Source organism: Martes martes, assembly GCF_963455335.1.
Source record: "Martes martes genome assembly, chromosome: 17".
NCBI lineage: Eukaryota > Metazoa > Chordata > Mammalia > Carnivora > Mustelidae > Martes > Martes martes.
Window position 1 is genome coordinate 39,866,227 of NC_137905.1, and position 18,409 is coordinate 39,884,635.

The 18,409-nt window shown below is 44.9% G+C and overlaps 1 long non-coding RNA gene across 3 annotated transcripts in view; it reads right to left on the reverse strand.

Annotated features, from left to right (window-relative positions):
* Positions 1–13,594: 13,594 nt before the first annotated feature.
* Positions 13,595–18,409, reverse strand: part of LOC308358579 — a 74,751-nt gene continuing 69,936 nt past the window's right edge. For all 3 annotated transcript variants that reach the window (XR_013968324.1, XR_013968325.1, XR_013968326.1), the window contains 2 exons: positions 14,644–14,800; positions 13,595–14,216 (listed from right to left, as the gene is read on the reverse strand). This is a non-coding gene — a long non-coding RNA (uncharacterized lncRNA). The remainder of the gene's footprint in view (positions 14,217–14,643; positions 14,801–18,409) is intronic.

Consider the following 18,409-nt stretch of genomic DNA (forward strand, 5'->3'; position numbering starts at 1 on the left):
CAGACCCCCACCTTTTTTGAGTTTTAGTTTATACCTGCATGGCATCACCCAGCTCGTGAGCTCACACAGACACACGCAAGTACACACACAAACACACACACACACACACACAGGCACACTCCAAGGAGGACAAGCTCCTCAAGGAAGCCAAAGGAATCCGTAGAGCAAAACACCATGTTAGAATCATAAGACCCTGGTTCTTAAAAATAATACGTCTCTTCCAAAAGAGGCCAGCACTCATGAACAGCAGTGAGAGCCAAATGACGTCTGCGCAATCCAGCCAATAAATTAATTTCATGTGGGAAAAAACTGGGTTGGCCCGGGGTTAATAAAGAGCCTGCCGACATAAAGATCTCATTACAAAACAGACTTCCCTGGCAAGGTTCTCCTCCACTGAAGCTGTTTTGGATTCGAGCTTCTCCCAGGTCCCCTGTGCCTAACAAAGATTCCACATCCAATGCAGAAAAGCTGGCCCCGTCTAGACATCCTGCTGCATACAAAAAACACACAGCCTTCTCCTCGGGCACACAGACGTAAGCCCTGCAGAGCTTTTCCAAACCCCAGGTGCCAGTAGCCAGCAAAACTGGGGTGGATTCCACTTTCAGACAAAGAAGGGCCTTTGCTGTTGCAATTTAGAAATAGTATTCAGGCTTTTCGTGGGAATCGGTTATGAGCTTCTAGAAGATTCTGAGGACGCCTAGTGAAAACTGAAGGGGGAAGTTTCTGTTGTAGAGCCAGCAATCCCCGGGGAAGAGGGGGCACATCCATGACTCATTGATGAAATGCAGATGGTTCCAAACCAAACTTTGCTGTAATTCAGCCAGTGCTGAGCTGAAGTGTCGCTTTGGTGGGGGCCAAAAGCAAAACCTCAGTAAGCACATAGATAATGTAAACAAGGAGGGTGGAGGGGATGGAGACTTACTTAATCTCATTAATAACAACAACATTCATTCAGCCCTACTCTGGGGCCAGACCCTTGCTTGGAGCTGGGTGCACAGCGGTGGCTGAACAGTGGTGGCTGAAGCAGGTGAGCGTCCCCTGTGGCTCACAGTGCCAAAACCGGACATGGCCCACAACACAGGACTGACTCCACACTGCAGCCGCCCCCTCTGTCCTTGTCCTCTGGCATCCTCGCCAAGCAACAGCGCAGGGTCAGCTGCCTCAGATCGCAGCCCTGTCCCTCCCTCTCTCTGGAAGGCCCTTCTTCTAGCCTTTATTCAGCTAGTTGTTCACATTTCAGTTCTCAGCTCAAATGTCACCTCCTCGGGGGCCCACCCCAATGCCTGCAAAAACCCCACCTTCCTCCCTCCCACAGTTGACACTGTTTACCCTGTTTATTTCCTTCAAGCAGCACATGAAGGTCTTACACTCTTATTTTTACTATCTGTCTCTCAAGCTAGATTGCTAGTGACAAGGAGACAGGAAACTTACCTGTCGTATAAATCCTTAAAGCCCTAGTGAGCACAGACTACCGGGCACACAGTAGCATCGGAAGATTTTGTAGAACTACAAAAGCAACGCTCAGTTTCTGAGATAACGTATGAAAGTGGGGGGGTCTAATCTAAATGGGTGGGTGGGGAAGATCACTCGGAAGAGGTGACATGTCAGCCAGGACCAGAGGGAATGTGGGGTTCGTCGGGTGCATGTGAACAAAAGTTCTAGGGCAGGGGCGAAAGCCTTGTGTTGGAGAGGCGTCCAAGGAAGGGCACCAGAGCTAAAGCACAGACAGTGGACTGGAGAGGAAGGCAGGAACGCGTGAAGGAGTTCTAACCCTATTCTCCATTCAGCGGGAAGGCTCTGGGAGTTTAAAGCAAATGTGAGATAGAGTCGAACTTAGATTTTTAAAGAATCGTTAGGAGGAGAAAACATACATGACCTTGGGATGGCGATGCCTCTTTAAATACCAAAGGCACAATGCTGAAGAAGTTACTGATAAGCTGGACTTCATTACAGTTAAAAATCTCTGCTCCGGGAAAGACACTGTCAAGAGAATGAGAGGACAAGCCATAGGCTGCAGGTAAATATTTGCAAGAGACTCACCTAATAAAACACTGCTATCCAAAAATATGCAAAGGACTAAATAGGAAGAAAACAACCCGATTTTAAAATGGCTCAGAGAGGGGCACCTGGGTGGCTCAGTCATTAAGCGTCTGACTTTGGCTCAGGTCATGATCCCGGGGTCCTGCGATCAAGCCCTGCACTGGGCTCCCTGCTCTGTGGGAAGCCTGCTTCTCCCTTGTCCACTCCCCTTGCTTCTGTTCTCTCTCTCTCTGTCAAATAAATAAATAATTTTAAAAAAAAATGGCTCAGAGGCTTAAGAGGAGATACAGATGGCAAATAAGCATGTAAAAACTGCTCCACATCACACGTCATCGGGCAAATGCAAATTAAGATAAGATACACCTGTGTGTGTCTATCAGAAGCGCCAAAACCCAGAATGTTTGACACCACCAAATGCTGATGTGGAGCATCAGGAACTCTCACTTACGGCTGGTTAACAAAATGGTATAGCCACTTTGCAATACAGTTGGGTAGTTTCTTGCAAAACTAAAAATACACTCAGCGTAGGATCCCGCAATCATGCTCTTTGATATTTACCCAAAGGAGTGGAAAACATGTCCACCCAGGAGTGCTGAGGTGGGCGCCCCAGTGGGTGGAGTTGAGAGGGGCAAGCAGTTAAGTGGACAGTCAGTTAGGTGGACAACTCTTGGTTTCAGCTCAGGTCATGATCTCAGGGTCCTGGGATCAAGCCCCACATTAGGCTCCCCGCTCAGCAGGGAGTCTGCTTCAGGATTCTCTCTCTCCCTCTGCCCCTCCCCCTGCTCACTCATGCTCTTTCTCTCTAAAAAAAATAATAAATAATTAAATCTTTAAAAAAATATATGTCCATCCAAAAACCCGCACACTGACATTCACAACAGCTTTATTCATGATTACCAAAGCTTGGAAGCAAGCAGGATGTCCTACAGCAGGTCAATGGATAAACTTTTGACAAATAAACTGTATGAATGTTACATGTGTCCGACAAAGCATCATTCGCTGCTAAAACACAATGATCCATCAAGCCATGATATGGAGGAAGTTTAAATTCATTTTACTCAATGGGGGAAAGAAAACTGTGTGATTTCAATTATATGACATTTGGGGGAAAAAAGGCATGAAAACACTAAGGAGATCAGTGGTTGCTGGGGGTTGGGGGAGCAGGGGGTTGGGGGTGGTGTTTAGGGCAGTGCCAGTACTCTATATGATACTACAGTGATGGGTACATGTCATTATGCATGTGTCCAAGCCCAAAAAATATACAACATAGAGAGTGAATCTAAGGTAAGCTATAGACTTCAGGTGACTGTGAGGTATTAGTGTAGTTCATCTTTGGTGAAAAGTATACCATTCTGGTGAGTGATGTCGATACTAGAGGCCATGCATATGTAGGGGTAGAAAGTATATGGGAAATCTCTGTATCTTTCTCTTGATCTTACTGTAAACCTAACACTGCTCGAAATAAAGTCTGGGGTGGGGGAAGAGATCATTATGGCTGTTTGGGTAGAGAACAGGCTATAAAGGGACAAGAGTAGAGGCAAAGAGACAAATTATACACAATAGCATTATCCAAGTAAGAAATAAAGGGGTGAGGAGGTAATAAGATTCATGGTGAAGAGGCAGAGAGGTGTCTCTGTGGCACTTATATTAGGATACGTCTTTATTTTTTAAAAGATTTTATTTATTTATTTGAGAGAGAGAGAGGGAGTGTAAGAGAGAAAGATGACAAGCAGGGGGAAGGGCTGGAGGGGAAAGCAGACTCCTTGCTGAGCCGAGAGCCCAATGCAAGGCTCCATCCCAGGACCTGAGCTGAGGCAAAGGCTTAACCGACTGAGTCACCCAGGCACCCTAGGATAGATATGTCTTAAAGGAGACCCTGCAGGCTGGGAAAGTGTGAGTCTGCAGCACTGGTGGAGGGGAGGGGTGTTAAGAATAAAAACATGACTGTTTCAGTGATATGATTTGCAAACCATATATCTGATCGGGGCTGGCATCCAGAATATATGAAGAACCCTTACAACTCAACACCAAAAGACAAATAACCCAATTTTAAAATCGGCAGAGGACTTGCAGACACGACCTGTCTCCAAAAGAGATCTGAGAATGGCCGGCAGGCACACAAAAAGATGCTCGGCATTATTAGGGAAATGCAAATCAAAACCATAATGAGGTACCACTTCATACCCACTAGGACGGCTCTCATAAAATTTTTTTTAATGGAAAAAAAATAAATGGCGAGGGTCGATGAAGATATGTATCCTTGTCCATCGCTGGTGGGGATGTGAAATGATGCAGCCTCTGTAAAAAGTTCAAGGTAGAATTATGACTCAGCAATTTCACTTCCTGGTATACACTCAAAGGCATTGAAAACTCAGAAAAAGCCACGTTCCGTGCATGGTACTAGCAGCACTGGTCACAACAGCCGAAAGTGAAAACAACCCAAATGTCCATCGGTAACAGACAAATGGATAGACACATTGGGACATATCCATCCCATGGAGTATCATTCAGCTATAAAAAAAGAGCATGGTACTGATGCCCGCTACCGTTCATCACATGGATGAACCCCGAAACACTAGGCTTAGTGAAAGAAGCCAGACACAAACATTCACAGGTTGTGATCCCAGTTACATGCAATATCCGGGATGGGTAAATCCACAGAGACAAAGTTAGACTGGTAGTTGCTAGGGGCTGGGAGAGGGAACAGGGAGGTATGCGGTTTTATTTTGGAGGATGGCAATGTTTGGGGGCTAGAGAGGTGGTGGTTCCACAACACAGTAAACACTGAGTGCTGCTGAATGATTCACTTTAAAATGGTTAATTTTATGCTACAGGAATAACACCTCAATGAATTAATTACAAAACAAAACAAAACAAAAAAAAGTAACAACCAGGTTTGGGAACTGAGCCCTGGGGGAGATACAGGTGTCATTTCTAAGGTGGGGAAGACTGGGGGAAATATTTGGGAAGAAAGATTGAGAGTTTCAGTATTGGGCAGCACCTGGGTGGCTCCGTCAGTTAAGCGTCTGCCTTTGGCTCAGGTCCTGATTCCCAGGGTCTTAAGATTGAGCCCGGAATTGGGAGCGGGGCGGGGCAGGGTCGGGGGAGATCCCTGCTCAGTGGGGCGTCTGCTTCTCCTTCTCCCTCTGCCCCTCTACCCTGCTCATGCTGGCTCTCTCTCTCTCTCTCTCTTTCTCTCTCAAATTAATAAATAAAATCTTTTAGAAAGAAGGAGAGAGTTTCAGTATCGGACATGCCACACGGAGATGTCTGAAGGGGGTTTCCAGGGAAGCAGTTAGAGATGGGAATCCAGGGCTCAGATAAGGAGGAGGGAGGGGGTTGGAGGGGGAGAGAGAAACTAGAAGCGACCAGCTGACAGTTTCCAAGTGTGGCAACATAGTGGCCACCAGGAGGGGCAGGAACAGAGCCAGTTCTCAGGAGTTAAAAAAAAAAGAGAGAGTGGGAAGTAAAGATATGAAGATAGCTCGCGTACACAATTCTTTGTAAGCTTTCACAAGCTTTTACCTTTTTTAAGGGGATAAAAACTAAAGGAATGAGTAGGGAAGATAGGAGGACAAGAACGAGCCTTTCAAAAATACAGGAGCTAATTCAGCCAGTTTAGAAATTCACCTGGTACAGCCAGGCCAGACCGAGTGCTTGGGAAGAAGAAGGAAGGAGCCAAGTCAATGTGAGCGAGCCGCGTCCTTCCTTGAGAAGTTGAAAGAGGAAGGGGAGGAAGACAGAGGCCAGGGGCCGGGGCTACCTAAGCAAGTACTTTATACTGGGTTGGAGGTAGGAAGATGAGGTCATTTGTGACCTGTGGCTTCTATCTTTTTGGTGGGGGACAAAGGACCGAGTGTAGCCCAGGCGGTTTGAGAGGGATGGTCAGGACCCAGCCGCCAAGAAAGGGGCGTGGGCACAGATGGGGCTAGAGAAACCACTAACTTACAGTGATGACTTCCATTTTATAAAGCTTCCATCATATTGGATGTCCACAATAACCTCAGGAAGTCGACGGAACCCCTTTCACAGACGGAAGAACTCAGAAGTGTGAAGATGAGAACGTAAAGACCAGCTGTCTGGATTACTTCCCAAGCTCTTTCGTGTCCAGGGAGCAAACCCGTGCAGAGCCTCAGCTCCCTCCAGACACCTGGCGTGGCCACAACAGCCGGTCAAGTGAAAGCCAGTCTCCTCAGGGCCACACCACCCAATGGCTGTCACCTCTGGGGAAAATGTATGGGAAGGAGACATGAACTCCTCAAAAGTGCTTCTCCACACCCAGGGAACAAGCCACCGGTCCACCATGTGGGTGGACACCAACTCAGGACCCAGCGTCTATCATATCAGCGACAGCGACACTCTCTGTCCGAATGCAATGAAAAAAAAAACCAGAACACGGATTTGTTGGAGTTTTGTTGGTTTTTTTTTAAACTAGAAAATGATTCCATGCTAACTAAAGTCTGTTTTTGTGCTTCTAGCACATGGTGGTGGTCTCACAGAACTGACGTGCTGATGAAAGTCTGCTCTGACGACAAAAGTTCAAGAGGGGAACTGCATTTTCAGGGGGAAAATGCAGATCAGGATCTGGGAACTGAAACAGGACTTAAGAAAGGAGCCAGCTCTGGGGTGGGAGGGACACAAACACTTCACCTTCTTCTGTCTTTGCTCAAATGTCGTCTTTCCAATAAGGCTCATCTTGACCACCCAGTTTTAAACTGCACTCCACCACACGCCTCAGCTCCCAGTTCCCCCAACCCCGCTTCTCTGAAACAGAATTTATACTTTCCAATATACTGTCTAAATTATTTCATTCACTAATGCTTCTCAAATGCTTAGAATGTGGCAGGTGCTCAATAAATATCTGTTGAATGAATGAATGAATGAATGAATGAATGAACAAAAGAAAGAAAGAGCACGCTTCATCATGTCCCATGAATGTCTCCCTATAATTTTAGGTACTTTCATCTGGATGGGTGGCCCCATCCTAATCATAAAGCAGGTCCCCAAGCTTCTTCTGATCACACAAACCGATCGGTAAAATGTTTGGCCATGCACTCCAATCCACATATAATTTATTCATATTTTGGTTAATTATATATGTATTACCCTACATGAATAATACATCATGCATATTTCAACTACCCAAAACTTTGTTAAAATTAAATATAAAGCAAAACAAATACTAATAGGTTATATTTTATTCGAGTATCAAAATAGAGCAGCTCCTTCTAGACATACAACAACTGCCATCATGCCCCCTGGAGCCCTTCTAAGTCCGTTGGCATCCCCGTTAAGTGGCTGAGAAAACAGAAGCTCAGATAAGTAACTTCATCTGTTTCACAGTACGTGGCAGAGCTAGGATAAAAACCTAGGGGTGCCTGACCCCCCCAGCCCATGCACTACAGGGGTGAGAGTGAGACCCCACCCTTGAGGCAGTTGGTCAAAGGGAAGCAAATCAAGAACAACCCAGCACATGTTCCCGACTCACCATTCCACTCCCCTGGACACAGCAGAAGACAGGATCCCAAGCTGTTCATCCCAGAACAAGCCATGGGCTGGTCCAGTCAGAGCCCATACACATCCTACTGACCCACACTGTTTGCACAAGCCCTCCACGCTCATGCTGACACCAAGACTCACTTGGGCAGCAGAACTGAACAAATTTAAGAACTGAGCTGTGCCCAAGCTGCCTAGTCCCGAGGCAACCTTATGTCCCAGTTGGACAGGGACACTCCCCATTTAGTTAGCAATACACCCCCTTTGCGCTTACAAGTTCTGATTAAATATCCTTTCATTCCCAGGGGTTCCCTGGCCTGCACAAGGAATTGCACAGTCACCCAATCTCTACCCCAGCTCAGCATACACTAGACTAAGCCCAAGGGCGGCTCTGATTGGAACTGAAAATGCTATGATTTCTCATATCTGGGGAGCACCTCCTCCTTGCCCCCCAAGGTCAAAGCAGCAGGCCTCCCATTAGAAGCAGCTCACCCCAAGCCAGCAAGGAATTCACATCCAGAACCCTGGACTTTCTGGGTTGCTGGACCTCCTGTTCCACTATCACCCCACGTCAGCAGCCTGGCCCAGCCTCCAGCCTCACCCACGTCTCCTCTCAGTAGGAAAACAGCATCACAGGCATCAGCAGAAGCTTTCCTCAGAGATACCAATACAGGTGATGGGGGCCCTGTCATATCGAGATTCATCTGACAAACAGACACCTGCTCTGGCACCCGAGAGCCGACACCGTGCCTGGGGAAGGTAAGGAGAGGGAGGTGTCAGGCCAGCAGGAGCCAGGTCCACTCAGGAGCCTCCAGGCACTGGAGAAGCTGTCCTGGCTTCATCGGGTGGCTCAGGGGTCCTTCTGCTGTCCCTTCCCGGCCAACATATTCCCGGAAGGCCAGCTCCCCCCATCAGCACCCACTCTTCACCATGACTGTGCCTCCAAGGCCAGCCTTTAGGAGATGCCCTGGGGAGAACCCCAGAGCCTCATATCCAACATGAGGAGACGAGAATCCCACACAAGTGTGTGATGAGACGGGACCAAACGGTCCACAGTGAGTTCCACCTGCCTGGATGCTGGAGGGAGTCCCACCAGCCAAAACTGTCAGAAATATCCCCCGAACCTGCAGACATGCCAAGGTCAATGTTTTAGCTTTTTTTATTGTGTTTGCCTCCTAGCTGGGGCTGGGTTCGATTTTGGTGGGGAAAGGCACAGAGGGGGCCCAATTCCGCTCTAGCAAGAGTTGACTCCCTGCCTCAAAGCACAAATCCTGACCCAGCAAAAACAGAATGATCTAAGATCATATGATGAATGGCATAATAATTCTCAAAACTATAGGAAATTTTGACTTTATATAAATTTTTTTTAAATTAAATTTTTTATTTATTTTCAGCGTAACAGTATTCATTGTTTTTTCACCACACCCAGTGCTCCATGCAATCTGTGCCCTCCCTAATACCCACCACCTGGTTCCCCCACCCTCCCACCCCGCCCCTTCAAAACCCTCAGGTTGTTTTTCAGAGTCCATAGTCTCTCATGGTTCACCTCCCCTTCCAATTTCCCTCAACTCCCTTCTCCTCTCTATCTACCCTTGTCCTCTATATTATTTGTTATGCTCCACCAATAAGTGAAACCATATGATACTTGACTTTCTCTGTTTGACTTATTTCACTCAGCATAATCTCTTCCAGTCCTGTCCATGTTGCTACAAAAGTTGGGTATTCGTCCTTTCTGATGGAGGCATAATACTCCATAGTGTATATGGACCACATCTTCCTTATCCATTCATCCGTCGAAGGGCATCTTGGTTCTTTCCACAGTTTGGCGACCGTGGCCATTGCTGCTATAAACATTGGGGTACAGATGGCCCTTCTTTTCACTACATCTGTATCTTTGGGGTAAATACCCAGCAGTGCAATTGCAAGGTCATAGGGAAGATCTATTTTTAATTTCCTGAGGAATCTCCACACTGTTCTCCAAAGTGGCTGCACCAGTTTGCATTCCCACCAACAGTGTAAGAGGGTTCCCCTTTCTCCACATCCTCTCCAACACACGTTGTTTCCTGTCTTGCTAATTTTGGCCATTCTAACTGGTGTAAGGTGGTATCTCAATGTGGTTTTGATATAGTCTTTGTTCTTGGTGTTGCTGGTTTCTGCCCCCAGCAGACTGGAAGGCTCTGCCATTCCTTGGTTGTGAGGCTGGAGTGGGCAGGGCTCTACCCTCTCTCGGCCTCAGTTTCTCTGTGTGTACACTCCAAGTCTGGCCTGGATATCTCCGTGATCTGATGGGAACTGTGCAGTGAGGAGCAACCCCAGCTTCTCAGCAGGGTCAGTCTGTCAAATCCCACCTTCCCTACCTGGGGTTGGAGGGACTCTGTGTCAACAGTGCTCATGCCCAGCCCGGGCATCTGAAGACGGCCTGATTACCTGCACGGAACCTGTCCCAGGAGGCAGGATGTGGACTGCTCCCAGGCACAGCGGGCTCTGCCCACAAGCAGAAGAGGAGGTGGGTACCAGGGAGAACTCAATCATAGGCTCTCTGACTCCCCAGACTATGGACACTTTGGGATTCTGAATCAACTAGCCTTGCAACCATACCTCAAGCATTCCCAACCCCAATACAGAGCTGGGGGAATTCCCTTCATTGATTCTTGTCTCACAAATGCTTTGGCTAACATGTGGGTCCAACGGGGACCCAATATTTATGATCTTTACTTCATTTTCAAAAGCTGAAAATGCTGCTCCTGGATTTCCTCCCATCCCAGGGTGGAAACTATATGAAAGAGGAATGGGAAGCATGGGCAGGGGTCTTCCAAGAGAAGACTCGACGTTCAGGTGCTGTATCCAAACGCAGCCCTCAGCAGATTAGCCCAAGGACGAGCAGGTGCTCAGAGTCAAGGGTACAGGTGGCAAACCCAGGTTCAGAATTCTCGGGAGAAGCCAGGCATTCATCACTGACCTTGTCTTCAGGGCACATTTAGCATCCCCTGGAGTGCACCCAGGCACAAACCTTCCCTAGACTAAAAACCCACAAATCTCAACCCCACAGGTATGAGCCAACACTTCCTGCAAGTGTTTGTCATTTTTTCCCTCAAGAAGTTTATAAGCATAGAAGAAATAAATTAATAGCAGTTATTAACATCAAACAACAATATGATCAATATCAAACAGTAATAGTCACTACTAATCTACCCTGTGAGATTAAAAGATTATTTCCAGGGTTGCCCGAGTGGCTCAGCAGGTTAGGCATCCAACTCTTAATTTCGGCTCAGGTCACAGTCTCAGTGTCCTGGGATTGGCTCTGCCCTCAGCGGGGAGACTGCAATGTCCCTCTCCCTCCCTTTCCCTATGGCCCTCTCCCTGCATTCTCTCTCTCTTTCTAAAATAAATAAAATAAAATCTAAAAAAAATTATTTCCAATCTATTGGTAAAAAAAATCTTACAAATAACACTCATTAAATGTTAATTATAAGTCAGACAAGTCCTAAGTACTCGCCATGATCATTTCTTGTAAATCTCATAGATTGTGGTAGGTTCCACTCTCAAGTGCATTTTGCAAATGAGGAGACTAGAGTCCAGAGAGGTTAAGACATTTGCTCAAGATCACACAGCTCATAGGTGATAAAGCTCAGCCTCTAACTTCTAAGGTCAGAGTGTAAATGGTTCTGGGTCACGTTGCTGCTACCCTGGGGTCCAGACTGAGCGCCAGGCCCTCGGATGTTTAGTCTCGTGGATACAGGAGCCGTGGGGTGGTGTGTGGTGACAAGCGTGCGGAGCTACCACCCCGGTGGCAGGATGTAGACCTCCCAGCATCTGTCCTTGATGTTGAGCACTCAGAGGCAGGAGCAAAAGTGGCTGACACTGTGCCCCTGCCGAACGCCACATCAGGAAACCCCTCCAGCTCCCCACTCTGCCTTCGCCGCTCCAACCCGCCATATGAATCACGTTTCCCGCCCGACTGTTGGCCCCGGAGCGCTGGCGGCTGTCTACACGGGCCCCTCACACCTTCGCAGCGACGTGGGGCATGAATCACTTCTCTCTGTCGAGGTTCTATTTTTCTTGTTTTAAAAAGAGCACCTATTCTTCTTATTATTCTGAGGATAAAAAAAAAAAAGTTGTCTCTTTTTTTGGCTTAGAAGGTGGCTGAATTTTTCAATATATTCATGCAAACGAGATATTTCATCTCATGGATTTTATCCCAGTTCTGTCTATGCACATTTTAAATAAATTAAGATGAAATAAATCCATTTTATTATATTACCCAGTGCCATCTCCATGAAATAATGCCCATATTTGTATTTCCTAAGGAATGTTGACGTGGCTAAAAATGTCGCAGCAAGTGTAATCTTTGAGGATTGTGCTGCCAGAAAAAAAATAAATCTAGGCCTTTGTTTAGAGCCTAGAGTGGCACCACTTTTGATTGAAATGGCCTGAAATATCCATCCCCAAAACATGGACAAGGCAGTAAAGTATACAGAATTGATCACCATTGGCTCGGAAACAAAAGTGGTGTGCCTTCCTTTGTTTTCTTAACATCTGTTCTTTCCCTCCCAGCGTAAACCACCCCACAGAAATAAATTACGCAGCCTTCCTTGTTTTAGGGAAGGAGAAAAAAGGGTTCGCAGTGGCCATCCCCGAGGCACCCGGGCAGCCACCAAACACCCAGACCTTGCCCTGCCTCCCTCGCTGTAGCACCGGACACATTCCGGGCCATCTTCTCCTTGCGCCACACGGACCCTGACCACAAAAACTCCAGTATCTCCACTTTCCACTCCCTTCAAAGAGGGGCAGAATGGTGCAGAGCCCGAGAGGAGAAGTTTCCCACTCTGTAGCCTCTCATTCCCTTTAAAAGGCAGAGGGACCCACACCGGTGACACCCGGGAGGTCGCCCTTGCTCCAAAGCCACTCTGACATCAGCCAGCACCCAGGGACGAGAAGAGCTCCCTTCTGATCAGGAGATAAACTTGGTGCAACAAAGAACGGATGAGACTGAATGATAGCCCAGCCCGTCAACAGCCAGAGCCGGGCCAGACCCTCCTGCCTGGGAGTGTGGTTCTCCTAGAACTTGGAACAGATGGAAGAAGCAGAAAAACAGCTTCAGAGAGGGCAATTGCTGGCTCCAATCCAGAGCTCAGGGCCACCTCTCTTTGCTCCTTCCTCCTCCACATCCCTTTCCCCACCCCTCCCGACATCTCATTCTCTGCCTGGCATCACACCCAACATAATAGATAGATGGACAGACAAGCAGACTCGTCGATCGTAGCCAGCCCAGCTCTTTCTAAACAATGACTCTGGGTATGGGAAACAATGCTAATAATTGCTGGCTGCGTATGCAACAAGCAGGGGCCTCACACAGAAGCACACCTGTGATACATCAGCCCTCAAGGCCAAAACGGTGCCCCAACACGCCTGAGCATCCCAGCTAAGGAACTTGGCTCTTTCTGTGACTGTGCTTGTGGGTATAATTCACATGCTTTCTGGCAAAAATAAGATGCCTCATCAGAGCAGCCTGCCAGGTTCCCCAGCAAGAACCCAACACAAATGTACAGCAACCTCGCGATTAGGAACCTACTTCCCATCTCCGGGGGCTCTGGGACACGCACGTGCTTTCACTTGCCAGAGTCACCACCAGCTGGAAAGACACATCCAACCCTGCAGAAATGGGAACTTTTCGGGGCAGGTATTATATCAGATATTGATAAGAGAAAGTGCCTCTGTACTCTTCTAGGAACTTCCTCAGGCCCACCTGGTGACAAATATCCTGAAAAGGTAGACAGCCCTCCCTCCAGGAAATGCAGGGAGACTTTGCACTTCCTTTCCCAGGGCCTATTCTGGGGCCAGCTGGGGAAAGAAAGTGAGGCCTGGTAGCAAATCCCCAAGCCTCCAGTGCTCATGGAGCCAAGTGATATCCTGGGCTGGCTCCTTCTCTCCATCCCCCCACCCCATCCGCCCATCCCGCCCCACTGCCATTAGTGTCAATTAAGTTCAGCCTGACAGGCCACCTTTGACAAAATGCTAGAGCAACAAAGACATAAACAACGCCAAAGCCTTTGGAGTTGATGCATAGTTGCATTTAATAAACATTTGTTTGCATATTTTTTATCATGCTAATGAATATAATTACTTTAATTTATGTCATCAAGCTATGATTCTGTTCTGATCTATACGTCACTTAAATGTGTAGTGTTAGCATTTTGCACACACTGGTAATTTAAAGAAGGGAAAGGATTCGCCCCTCCTGTGAGGACGCGGAGCAACCTTCCACAGTCAAATGTGCCCTTGTAGCAGCAAAACCCAGCACTGCAGCTGGGGGTCCTGGCTTGGCACCCCTAGAAGGGTGAAGAGGCTTTCCACTTACCAGAAGACCTTCTCCAAAAAGTACACATTTTCACTCCCCCACAATCTCTCCCAAGACAAGGTATCTGAGCACTTACCCCCTGCACAATATTCAACACACACTCATGAAAAAAAAATATTTTTAATCATATTCATGGTTTTACTGATTATCAAAGTAATGCACAGGGGCTCCCGGGTGGCTCAGTGGGTTAAGCCTCTGCCTTCGGCTCAGATCATGGATCTCAGGGTCCTGGGATTGAGCCCCGCATCAGGCTCTCTGCTCAGCAGGAAGTCCGCTTCTGTCTCTCTCTGCCTGCCTCTCTGCCTACTTGTGAACTCTCTCTCTGTCAAGTAAACAAATACAATCTTTTTAAAAATAAATAATAAATACATAAATAAAGTAATGCACACTTATTTTAAAAATTTAAGAAAACACGGGAGCTTGTAAAGAGATTTGTGAAGGTGATGAACTAAACTTCTACTCTCAAAATATTTAGAAAAATTTATGATATATATAATATTATATATATCCTCTAAACTGCCCTGGGTACAGGAAGGGATATTCTTAGTAAATCAGAAGGCATGAGAATTCCCTGAAATATAAACGGAAGATAGGATCTGATAGAAGAAAACATATACTCAGAAAAGAACCCCAGGGACCAGGGATGTGCTGAGCTTGGGGCTGGGGGTTTCCATGGAACACCTGCAGAGCACTGTTTTTGAGAACTACATTAGGAGAAGCAGACGGACTCACCACCAATCATTTCCTACCTGTGGCCAGTATGTCAGACAGTATCCTGGACTGACAATATAGCCTGTTGGAGACGTAATGTGCACAAGTACCTCCTCCAGCAAGGCAAGATGGTGAGCCCTCACCCAGAAGTGTGGGCCAGCTCTTCCTCTCCATATCATAATACAAGGAGGAAAGCTACAGAAAAAGATTAAAAATTAACTGAGGCACCAAGCTGGAAACTTCTGTCCCCCACCCAGAGATAACGCAGAGTGTGCAACCAGAATCCTGGCATGGGACATCACACCATCACATACAGCCCCAGACCAGTAAGTGCTCTCCACCACCACACAGCCTATGAGTCCTCTCACTCACTCAAAGGTGCCATGAACTCAGAGGGCCACGGGCAAAGGAAATGCTGCTACCACAATCATATGGCCCTAAAAACACTTTCCATCTCCCACAGGCAGGGGCACCTGGCACACAGGCACACATCCTAGGAGGTGTGCTTTCTCTATGGGGAAGATCTTTCCTAGCAAGAGTTACCAGATGTCCCAGCCTGGGGAAGCATCTTCCCATTCAAACAGAAGCAGCAGGGATAGTGGGAGCCTCTGTAGGAGGAGATAAACCAAGCAGATCAAAATAACACCACAGAGGCTCTGAAAATTAGACTGTCATTGGAACCATAGCCCACAAAAGTAGGCCAGAGCCTGCATGCCAAGCCTAAACAGGGTAACTGCCTGCTAAAATGAAAATTTTAAATGGGGCCCATAGTTTTCTAACACAATAGCCAAAATGTTCAGAACACAATTGGAAGTCACCCATCATACCAAGACCCAGAAAAATTACAACTTGAATGAAAGAAAGACAATCAACGCATGCCAACTCTGAGATAAATCGATAGTGGAGATAGCTAGCAAGGATTTTAAAGCTACTGTCATAGAATTGGTTCAATAAGCAAGTAAATATTCTCTTAAATGAAAAATTAGAAAAATCTCAGTAAGGAGACAACTTATTAAAAAGAACTAAATGAAAATTATAGAAGTAACTTTTGTATCAACATGAATGGGACTGGAAGAGATTATGCTAAGTGAAATAAGTCAAGCAGAGAGAGTCAATTATCATATGCTTTCGCTTATTTGTGGAGCATAAGGAAAAACATGGAGGATATGGGGAAATGGAGAGAAGAAGGGAGTTGGAGGAAATTGGAGAGGGAGATGAAACATGAGAGACTGTGAACTCTAAAAAACAATCTGAGGGTTTTGGAGGGGCGGGGGGCAGGAGGTTGGGTGGGCCTGATGGTAGGTATTGTGGAGGGCACATATTGCATGGAGCACTGGGTGTGGTGCATAAACAATGACTTCTGGAACAGTGAAAAGAAATTTAAAAAATAAATACAAATTATTTAAAAAGGAAAATTATAGAACTAAAAAAGTCAATAATAGAAAAAAAACCCAGCTGGATAGGCTCAATGTTGATTGGATATGACCAAGAATAAAATCAATGAACATGAGTAGACCAAGAGAAATTACTTGATTGGAACAGGTACAAAACCAACTAAAAAAATGAACTGAAATTCAGGGACCTGTAGACAAAATTAAAATACAAAAATATGTGCCACTGTAGTCCCACAAGAGGAGAAAGAGTGGGACTCAGAAAGTTTTCAAAGAAATATGGCTGAAAACTCTCCAGATCTGACAAAAGATATAAACTCACCAATTGAAAAAGGTGAGCAGATAAAATAAAAGCCCTCCTCCAAAAAAAATTCCATGCTGGGGCACCTGGGTGGTTCAGTCAGTTGTGTCCAACTCTTGATTTTGGTTCAGGTCATGAGCTCAGATCAGGAGATCAAGCCCCATGTAAGACTCCATGCTGGGTGTAGACAATACTTAAGATTCTCTCTCTCCCTCTGCCCCTCCCCCCAGCCCAGTCTTTCTTTAAAAAAAAAGTCCATAAATAAAATTATAAATAAACAAATAAATAAATAATCCATGCTAAGACCCATTGCAATTAAATTTCTGAAACTAAAGATGAAGGAAAATATTAAAGCAGCAAGAGAAAACACATTATCTAAGAGAACATCAAATTAAATAACATTAGATTTCTTCTCTAAAACCATGGAGACCAGCAGGGAGTGGCTGAAAGAAAAGAATTATCATCGGAGAATTCTATATCTAACAAAATTATCCTTTTGGAAAGAAGGGGAATTAAAGAAACAAAGGAAAACTAAAAGAACTTAACACTAGCACACCTACCCATAAAGAATCACTAAATGAAGTTTTTCTAATAGAAAGGAAACACTCAAAGAAGAAATCTCAAAACATCTAGGAGAAAAGAACAATGGAAAGAGTAGAAATGTGGATAAATACAATAGGCTGTCCTCCTCATGAGTGTTCTAAATCATGTGTGATGATTGAAGCAAGTACTATAACACCATCTGCTCTAAAATATTTTAAAGTGGGGATATTTTTTAAAGGAAGGATCTAAAACAAGTAAAGTTTCTACACTTTACCCAAAATCGTAAAATGTTGATATTAGTAGACCATTATAAGTTACATATTGATATTGTGATAGCCATAGTAAAAATTAAAAAAGCTATACAAAATGATATACTCAAAAACACTATAAATCAAGATCAAATCTTTTAAAATGTTCAAGTAACTCACAGAGGCAAGAATGGAAAAACAGAAATAGTAAACAAACAGAAAACAAAACAAAATAAAATGTCAGGCTTAAGCCTTAACATATCAACAACTAGATTAAATATAAGTGGTTTAAATAAACTGATCGAAAGTCAGAGATTGGGAGAGGGAATTAAAAAATAATGACCCACCTATATGCAGTTTACAAGCACTTCAAATTCAATGACATAGGTAGGTTGGAAATAACAGGATAGAAAAAGATACACATGAAAACATTAATTTCTAAAAATCAGGAGAGACTATGTTACTATCCAATAAAGTGAACTTCAGGGCAAAGAAAATTATTAGAGACAAAGGCGAACATTACAAAATGATAAAAGGATCCATGCACCAGAAAAACAAAATAATCCTAAATGTGTGCACATCAAACAACAAAGTTTCAATATATGAAACAAAAATTGATAGAGCTAAAAAGAGAAATAGATAAATACACAATTACAGTTGGGGACTTCAATATGTACTTAGCAACTGACAAAACTACCGGACAGGAAATTAGCAAGGATGGCAAAGATGTGAACAACATGAGTTCTTATTGACGTATATATAATACTCCACACAACAGCAGAATATACATGTTTCAAGGGCTTGTGGAAGATTCACCAAGATAAATCACATTACAGGGCCATTAAACAATCCTCAACAAATACTATATATAATACCATGTATATAAAAATTTATATTGCACAAAGTATGTTTTCTGATCATAAAAGAACCAAACTAGCAGTCAAAAAATGAAAAAGAAACAGAGAAGGAAAGAAGGAAGGAGAAAGAATGTGAAAATCTCTAACCATTTGGAAATTAAAATAACATACTTCTAATAATTTCATAGGTCAATGAAGCAGCCTCAAAGGGAAATACATTTTAAAAAACATAGAACTGAATAAAATGAAAATACAGCATATCAAAATATATGAGATGCAGCCAAAGCAGTGCTGAGAGGAAAATTTATAGCATGAAAATGCATACATTAGAACAGAGGAAAGGTCTCAAATCAATAAATCTGAATTTCTGCCTCAAAAATTTTAAAAAAGAAAGCAAAATAAACCCAAAGCAAACAAAGGAAAAAAAATAATAAATATCAAAGCAGAAATTAATGAAATTGAAG